The 9,573-nt window shown below is 48.1% G+C and overlaps 1 non-coding gene across 1 annotated transcript in view; it reads left to right on the forward strand.

Moving 5' to 3' along the window:
- LOC114676176 (uncharacterized) overlaps nucleotides 1-5,409 on the forward strand; it is a 44,102-nt gene extending 38,693 nt beyond the window's left edge. Inside the window, exon 4 of the transcript XR_013413734.1 lies at nucleotides 5,004-5,409. This is a non-coding gene — a transcript (uncharacterized LOC114676176). The remainder of the gene's footprint in view (nucleotides 1-5,003) is intronic.
- The last annotated feature ends 4,164 nt before the right edge of the window (nucleotides 5,410-9,573 follow it).

Below are 9,573 nucleotides of genomic sequence, written 5' to 3' on the forward strand. Positions count from 1 at the left end.
CTGACCTCAGGTGATCCACCCTCCTCGGCCTCCCAAAGTGCTGGGATTACAGGTGTGAGCCACCGCACCCTGCCCCTTCCAAGTATTTGAATTGTATTAAGTCTTGCTATGATTATACTTGGACTTTGTAATTTCTTTTTTTTTTTAAATGGTTCATTCTATTTCTTTCATAGTGTGGCCTTACTCAAATAATTGCTGATTGTTGATGTGCTCTTTGTTTTAATCGAGAGACTCTGTTAGACTCTCTGATGTCTGTGCTGCTTGCTTTGGGAAAGAGTGGGATGGAAGTGAGGTTGGAGACAAGGAAGGGTGGACAGTTAGGAACAGGGTATGGTACAGGCTGGTCTTGCAGATGTGGGTGCTCCAGTTTCTGGTATTCATGGAGCGCTGCTTTGTCTCTCTGACCCAAGCTGACAGCCATTGCCCTACCTGGTGGGAACCCAGTTGCCTCTGGCTGGCTGGGCATTTGTGAATATGTGAGCAGGAATTGGTTTATGGAGGCCAAACACGTGGCAGTTCCTCTTGATGGTTTCTCCCTTTGGGTTGCCCCAGATCCCTCCAGCTCCCAGGCCCTTCCTCCTTGGTCATGGTGCTCTCCCATCCATATTTTAAACTAAGTATTCTTTCTTCAATCCAATCCTATCATCATTTCATCAGCGTTTCATCTTTAGGAATTCTCCACAGTTTCTAGTCCATCAAGAGACCCCTTCATGATTTTGAATTATAACTTTAAACAGTATCTTTTCTTTCATTTGTTAGGAATATATCCTATTTAGGCCAGGCGCAATGACTCACATCTATATTCCCAGCACTTTGGGAGGCCAAGGCGGGTGGATGACTTGAGGTCAGGAGTTTGAGACTGGCCTGGCCAACATGGGGAAATCCCGTCTCTACTAAAAATACAAAAATTAGCTGGGCATCGTGGTGCATGCCTGTAATCCCAGCTACTGGAGAGGTTGAGGCAGGAGTATTGCTTGAACACAGGAGGCAGAGGTTGCAGTGAGCCGAGATCGTGCCACTGCATTCCAGCCTGGGCAACAGAGCAAGACTTGGTCTCAAAAAAAAAAAAGAAAAGAAAAAAAAAAAAAAGAAATATATCTCATTTATGGTCCACCATCTGTGAATCTCAAGCTTGGAGAGAAAGCTTATGTCTAGATACATAGATTTGGGAATCATTTGAATAATAAATGAGAACTTGAAGTGTGGTAAGATAAAAGATATTCAGAGAATGTGTGCACAGAGAGAGGAAAAGCCAGCCAAGGGCAGAATTTAGGAAATTACCTGTTCTGAAGGGGTTGGCATACAATGAGAAACCAGTGCAAGGGGTAATTGGAGAGGTAACAGTAGACTCAGAGAGAGGGAGAGGAGAGAAGAAGGATAAAGACTACAGAGAGGTGATATGTCAACCCTGAGAAAAGGTCACAAGGACAACACCTGAAGCTGCTGTTGACCTTCAAGAGCTGCCTCACTGGAGGGATGAGGTCAAAGCCATATGGAGATGAGGTAAGGAGTGAGTGGGAGAAAGCGAAGGCAGGCAGGTGAGCACCCTCCGATGACGGTAGTGAGAGAGGGCAGGCAAAGTGGGGGGTGGCTTGAAGACATATAGAGCCAGGGGTGGATTCTGATAGACCCCTGGAAAAATCCCTCCATTGAATTGACTCCCCCATCCCACTGCTACCACCTGCAGGGCTTGGATCTGATCTTGCAGTACAGGAGCAGATATTCTCAGTTGGTCATTGTTAAGGGTGGTGGAGGTCAATCCTTCTCTCCAGTCATTGCAATCTGATCTAGCAGGCAACTGCTGTTCTCCGGCCTCTCTTTTTCCTCTGGAGGTGGAGAAGTCCCACCATCCTGGGCACGTCCCCTCCACCCTCCTTCCCCACATGATCCATGATCATGTCAGGATGCCAGTTCATGGCCCCCACATCTTCGGTGGTTTTCCCGTAACCTAAGCCCCTAGCATGTCCTTTAAGGCTCCCATGCTCTGGCCCTTTCTCTGTAATCTCAGTCCCTCCACGCATTGCTACTGAGCCTCTATTAAGAGCCAGGCAAGTGGCTCATGGCCTAGCAGTGGGGCACTGCGACACCTCTGGAGCAAATGGTACAATACCATGTGGAATATTGTGGCATCAAGGTTTGTCCTGGGGCCAGATGGCACTGAGACGGGAGTGGACTAGGTCTAGGGGAAGAAAGCTAGTTGGGCTGGCATGTGCAAAGGCCCGGAAACAAGTCTGTGGCACACTTGGTAAAGGCAGGTGGCTTTGTCGCCTAGACCCTAGAGCAGTGTGTGAGTTTGTGGAGGGAAAGCAAGGCTGAGAAAGACGGGAAAGGAAGCCTGTGAGGGCTGTGGAAATGCACTCTGTTCCAAGGCGATGGGCCATGCGGAAGTGTTGTAAGCAGGAGGCAGCCTGCCCACGTTGGTGTTCCACAGAGATGGCCCTGGGGCCTGTGCTGGAGGAAAGACAGCACAGGAAGATCCATTAGGAAGCTTGTTCTGTGCAGGCAGGTGGTGACGAGGACCTGTGCTTCCCTCAGCAGTGGGAGGTGATTAGAGACCGTTCCTACACAGTAGCAGGCAAGGGTTGGTGAGGAGCAAAGGTGTGGCAGGCATTTCTAAAGAGAATGCTGATTAGGTGGTGCGGATCCCACAACATGTGACACAGGGAACAGAGCGGGGGAGGTTGTTGAGCCTCATTGTCCATCTTGCTTCCAGGCCCCACATCCCACCCACACACCCTTCACCCAACAGGTCTCTTCTCTGAACACACGCCGTCTTGCCACACCTTTGCTAATGGTGTTCTTTCTGCCTGAAATGCCCTCACCACCCACTCTTCACCACCTCATACATAATAAAATAAATGATAATTAGAGCAACCTTTTGAGGTCTCACCACAAATCCAGGGAGGATGCTGACTTCTCTGTTTGTATATTTAATACTCACAACAAGCCTATGAGATGGACATTATTATTCCAGTTGCTAGATGTAGAAACTGGAGCCCAGAGGTGGTTACGTTGCTGATGGGCACCAGGCAGAGCTGGTTTCTGGGCTCTGTGGCACTGGGAAATGCTAGGACCAGTTCTTACCAGTCCCTGGAATGAGCTCCCATCCACAGTTCCTGGGATCGCCTGTCTCGTGGAGGAGCGGGCAGGAGGAAGGGAGCACCCGGCATTGAGGACTTTTTCCTTCCTCTTGAAGCAGTCTCTTTCCACTCTTTCCAGTCTCTTGCATTCTCTTCTTCTTCAATTTTTTTTTTTTTTTTTTTTTGACAGAGTCTCACTCTGTGGCCCAGGCTGGACTGCAGTGGTGCAATCTCAGCTCACTGCAACCTTCACCTCTTGGGTTCAAACGATTCTCCTGTCTCAGCCTCCTGATTAGCTGGGACTACAGGCATGGGCCACCATGCCCAGCTAATTTTTTTTTTTTTTTTAGTAGAGACGGGGTTTTGCCATGTTGGTCAGACTGGTCTTGAACTCCTGACTTCAGGTGATCCTCCCATCTCGGCCTTCCAAAGTGCTGGGATTACAGGTGTGCGCCACCGTGCCCAGCCTCTGGCATTCTCTTCCTCTCTACTTCCCTACCCTTCAGGGTTGGGGTTCTTTCACGTTCTAACTTAGACCTTTGTGTCACCACTCAGTCCATGCTCATGTCTTAATGACCACCTGCATCTAGCAATTCCCAACTCTTTATCTTGATCCCAGGCCTCTTTCTCAAGCACCAGCCATGTATAGCCACTTACCTAGTTGACATCCCAACTTAAACATGTGACATGGAATACAGAATTCATGACCTTCTTCTCCCTCCCCTCCCTCTTCTGTTCCCTGCATCACTGAGTGACCCACCATCCGGCCTCCCCAGTTGTGAAGCCAGAACCCCATGTGTCCTTTACTTATCTGCGTGTGATGCCCAACCTCTCCCAGCCAGCTTACAACCACCAGGCTCAGTCAATTTTCCGTTAAACATCTCTTAACTCTCCATTCCCTTCCATCCCTATGTCTGGTTGACTGCCATGGCATTCTTCTCTATTTCTTTTTCTCCATCTATTGTCTTAATAGCAACTGTAGACATCTTTCTAAAGTGGAGAATAGCTTAGATGCAATGCTGCATAGACTGCAGGGCCAAACTTCCTGGGTTCATATTGTGGCTTTCTTACTTACTACCTATATGACCTTGGGGAAATTACTTACCCTTCAGCTTCCTCATCTGTAAAATGAGAATATTGACAGGTTTTATACAATCTCTTATCCCAAACCCTTGGGATCACGTATGTTTCAGAATTCAGAAGTTCTGCATTTTATAAAAGGCAGCACTTTGCCTGTGTCCTATGTTTTTAACGTCCCTGGTGAGATCTGGGGCAGTACCCTGCAATCAAACATGGCGTTTCTGCAGTGAAACATACACATATTCACAAAGATAGAATGTCAGTTCGGATCAATAAAGATGTCAGTTCAGCTCAAATTTTGCTGCCAAATAAGTTATGAAAATCTTTAGATTGGGAGAGTTTTGGATTGTGGAATTGATGTTAGCAGATAGTGGACCTACTTCATAAGGCTGGTAGAAAGATTACATAAATTTGGTCAGACGTGGTGGCTCACACCTGTAATCTCAGTATTTTGGGAGGCTGAGCTGGGTGGATCACCTGAGGTCAGGTGTTCAAGACCAGCTTGGCCAACATGGTGAAACCCTGTCTCTACTAAAAATACAAAAATTAGCTGGGTGTGATGGCACATGCCTGTAGTCCCAGCTACTCAGGAGGCTGAGGTAGGAGAATTGCTTGAAGCCAGGAGGCGGAGGTTGCAGTGAGCCAAGATCGCGCCACTGCACTCCAGCCTGGGCAACAGAGCAAGACTCTGTCTCAAAAAAAAAAAAAAAGGAAGAAAGATTACATGAAGTAAATGTGCCTATTTTATAGTCATTTGCAGAGTGTTTGGCACACAGTTGGGTGATATAAATGCTGGTTAAGCTGGGCGTTTTTCTACTTAAACCCTCCTGTGGAATCTCCTAGGTCCCGGGAGAAACCTCACTCGGGGGAAGGTCCTGCATGCCACCCCTGTCGGCTGGGAGCCAGCTCTGCCGCATTTTTTTCAACTCCTCCATTGCTCTGCTGATTCACAGCCTCCAGCTTCCAGAACCTTTTCCCCTGTCGGGACAGTAGTCCACCTGCCTTGTCACATGCTTGTCCTGTTTGCTCATTGGGTTCCAGGAGGCTCTCTCTGTCCCCTACCTCTGTGTATGGCCCCATCGTCCTTACCCCACTGTCCTGCAAGTGCTCGTGAACTCGCCTGGCTCTCCACTGCCCTCTCTTCTCCCTCAATGAAGGAACCCTGGGATCTTGCTCGCACCTAGTATCTGGCACATAGTATACCCCCAGGAAGTATTTATTGTGAAAATTAATAAATTACCCAAATTGATATTTGCTGACCATCTGTGTGCACGAGGCTGGTGGTAAGCCCTTTGCACAATCATTCCACGCAGATTGCAAAGCTCCTCTCTGAGGTAGCGTCGTAACCCCTGCTTTCCCTTAGAAGTTTGTGCTCCCCGATCTCCCACCTTCTGGTCCCCCTTGTATCTGTCATTCGGTCACCTCGCTTGCCCACTAAAGATTTTGGCACGTATTCCATGGTTTTCCCTGGCAGCTCAGGCCCTTCCCATGTCCTTGTCCAGAAAGCCCCATGCTGGCTTCCCTGTTCTTGAGGCCCCTCATCTCCGGGGGGTTGACTCACTTTAGCCACCCACTCCTGAGGCCACACACAAGACACAAACTCCAAACCCCACCCCCATTTTGTGCCCCACACGCCTGTCCTCCCCTCATGCAGACCCCCACTACTCTCCATGTAAATGTCATTTTATAACGAGGCGTCTTTCAGCACACCAACCCGCCATTCCCTGCAAAGCGCTACACACTGGTTTTGTCTGCATCAGTTTTTTTAAAAAAGGACTTACTGCCACATTTTAAAAGATCCAGTCATTTTACACACAAAAAAAATCCAGATTTATGGCTTTCCTTAGAAGAGAAAAATCAGAAGATCTGAACTCAAGCCTTGCATTCCTGCCAGAGATCAAGCAGCCTGGGCTCCTCTCCGGTTTGCCTAATTTCTTCCACACCCCTTTTCTCTTACTTATCTTACCTGACGGGCCTGAAGGCATCTGAATACGTGACCTTTGTCTTGGATGGAAAAGTTTTCAAGGCAGGAAAAATACCTCCTTATGTTGGCCAACCCAGAAGTTTCTTGGTCATAAAATAGTGTGGATGACAAAGTACCCTGTTTGTTGAGCACTGACTATATGCTGGCACTTCACAGGCAGTGCGCCTCTTGATCCTTACACAACCCTAAGAGGTGCAAACTATTATTCCCCGCCCCCCTGCTTTTTTTTTCTCAGATGAGAAAACCAGGTGCTCAGAAAGGGCAAATAATTTGCTTACTGACACACAGCTAGAAAGTAGCAAGACTTGGGTGGGTGCAGTGGCTCATGCATGTAATCTCAGCACTTTGGGAGACCGAGGTGGGTGGATCACCTGAGGTCAGGAGTTCAAGACCAGCCTGGCCAACATGGTAAAACCCCATCTCTACTAAAAATACAAAAATTAGCCAGGCATAGTGACGCGTGTCTGTAATCCCAGCTACTAGGCGGGGCTGAGGCAGGAGGATCGCTTGAACCTGGGAGGTGGAGGTTGCATGAGTTGAGATTGTGCCACTGCACTCTAGCCTGGGTGACAGAGTGAGACTCTGTCTCAAAAAAAAAAAAAAAAAAAAAAAAAAGGAAGTAGCAAGACTTTGTAGGTGCGTGAACTAAGATTGCTCCAAGTACCAGACCATTTGGATCTTGGTGAAACATGCAAGATATGAGTGCAGATTGTGAGATCTGGGGCAGTACCTGCTGACACCTTTGGCCAACAGGATCCGTCTTTCACAGAGAACCAAACCCTTCATAGGGTTTCGTGTAGTCTTAGGTACAGTAGACATGCTGGAAGATTTTTTGAAGAGCAACATTTTGCTTATAAAACTCTTGACTGGGCACGGTGGCTCACGCTTGTAGGGAGCAGTTTGGGAGGCCAAGGTGAGTGGATCACCTGAGGTCAGGAATTCAAGACCAGCCTGACAGATAGGTGAAGCCCCCAACTCTATTAAAAATACAAATATTAGCCAGGTGTGGTGGCAGGTGCCTGTAATCCCAACTACTTGGGAGGCTGAGGCAGGAGAATTGCTTGAACCTGGGAGGTGGAGGTTGCAGTGAGCTGAGATTGCGACACTGCACTCCAGTCTTGGCGACAAGAACAAAACCCCATCTCACAATAAATAAATAAAATAAAATAAAATAAAATAAAACTCTCTAATGACCTGATTGGTGGGGTTGGGAGTGGGTGTGTGTGGTTATAGGTCCAGAATGATGCTCCAATAAGGCTAGGAAGCAAAGAGGAGGAGGCCCAGGCCCAGGGGGAAATGGCTGAGGGCGGAGATGCTGCAGGTGAGGGTGGGAAGGACACCAGTTTGCATTTGCTTCCTGAGACAGGAAGCTGGGCCCTTGCAGGCTCCCTGAGACAATGGCATCTCTGCTGTAGGAGTTTGAGGGGGAAGTCTGGGGCTGCCTCAGACTCTGAGATAGAGGGGCCATCAACTCCGACTCTCAAAACATGCATTCCTGCTATCTATGTCTTCTTCCTCTTTGGTTCTTACCTGACTCTCCTGGGGGTGTGTACCCTCCCTTGCCTCTACCTCTGAAACAAATACTCCATTGGCTCTGCGGGCAACCTCAGCTCCCTTTGGGTCTGACACAAAGTGATCCCTCTACCTGGGGTTTGACTTCTGGAGATCTGGGACTCATCACTTGGCTGAAGTTCTCTCAATGACAGGTTGAATGGAGGCCCAGGATCTTCCCAGACAGGGCGGCACCCAGGCAGCCAGACAGGAGAGCATGGCGCCTGCGCTTCTGTGATGGCCTTTTCCAACGTAGAAGGGAAACAGTGGCCTCTTGCACTTTGTCTCTCAAAGCTCTGACAAACATGGGGTCATGTTTATGATAGGGGTTAAGAAAAGCAGGATTCAGTCCTGTAAATACCGTGTGAGTTTAGCAATTGAGAAAGGTAGCAGGAGGGAGATGAATCAATACATCTGGAGGGATCATCCTATGCTGGTACCATTGTGGAGATTTATCTTCTCTCTCCCTTTCCCTTCCAGATTTTCTACCACTTCCAGGTCTCCTACAATGAACAAGTATGACTTTTTTTATTTTTCTTTTCAATTTTTCTTTTTTCCTTTTTTTTTTTTTTTTTTTTTTTGAGACAGAATCTTGCTTTTGTTGTCTATTGCAGTGGTGCCCATAGCTCATTGTAGCCTTAACCTCCCAGGCTCAAGCGATCCTCCCACCTCAGCCTCCCGAGTAGCTGGGACTACAGGCATGTGCCATCATGCCTGGCTAAAGGTGTTGCTTTTCTAAGAAAAACTTTTTTTTTTAAAGAAGTTTCATCTAAAAACTTGTAAATGATAATAAGAACGTTAATATGGCCGGGCGCGGTGGCTCAAGCCTGTAATCCCAGCACTTTGGGAGGCCGAGACGGGCGGATCACGAGGTCGGGAGATCGAGACCATCCTGGCTAACACGGTGAAACCCTGTCTCTACTAAAAAGTACAAAAAACTAGCCGGGCGAGGTGGCGGGCGCCTGTAGTCCCAGCTACTCGGGAGGCTGAGGCAGGAGAATGGCGTGAACCCGGGAGGCGGAGCTTGCAGTGAGCTGAGATCCGGCCACTGCACTCCAGCCTGGGCGACAGAGTGAGACTCCGTCTCAAAAAAAAAAAAAAAGAACGTTAATATTTAGATGAAAGCTTGGAAGGAAAAACATCCAAAAGTTCACTCTGCTTCTTTCTGGAATTTTCCCTGACCCTCCAAACAGGGAACGCCCAGCTCAGTAGTCTGTCTGTCCCTCTTGCCCTGTTTATTCTTCTTCATGGCGTTGTGACGACCCGACATACTTCATGCCCATGGAATCGCCTCTTGTCTGCTTCCCCCACTGGCAGGTCAGCGGCACAGGAACAAGGGCCCTTCTGGTTGTGTTCACCTCCATAGCCCAGAGCAGACCTGGCAGTGAGAAGGAGCTCCGTCACACATTTGAATGAAGGAATAGCCAGCTCGTGAGCAATTTCAGTGTTCTTCTTATGTATGTGTTTTGAGACAGGATCTCACTCTGTTGCCCAGGCTAGAGTGCAGTGATGCGATCTTGGCTCACTGCAACTTCTACCTCCCAGGTTCAGGCAATTCTTGTGCCTCAGCCTCCCAAGTAACTAGAACTACAGGCACCCACCACCATGCCCGGCTAATTTTTTTATTTTTGGTAGAGATGGTGCTTCACTATGTTGGCCAGGCTGGTCTCGAACTCCTGGCCTCAAGTGATCCATTCACCTTGGTCTCCCAAAGTGCTGGGATTACAGGCATGAGCCACTGCGCCCAACCTTTATGTTATTGATACTATATTTCTGAGTTTCCAGCTGTTTATCCAATAAACTTTCACTGCTTTCATGATCAGAAAAAAAAAATAAATATTATTTTTTTCTCCATGAAAATAGCACAATGAAGCAAAC

This window comes from Macaca mulatta, chromosome 2 (genome assembly GCF_049350105.2).
Source record: "Macaca mulatta isolate MMU2019108-1 chromosome 2, T2T-MMU8v2.0, whole genome shotgun sequence".
Classification (NCBI taxonomy): Eukaryota; Metazoa; Chordata; class Mammalia; order Primates; family Cercopithecidae; genus Macaca; species Macaca mulatta.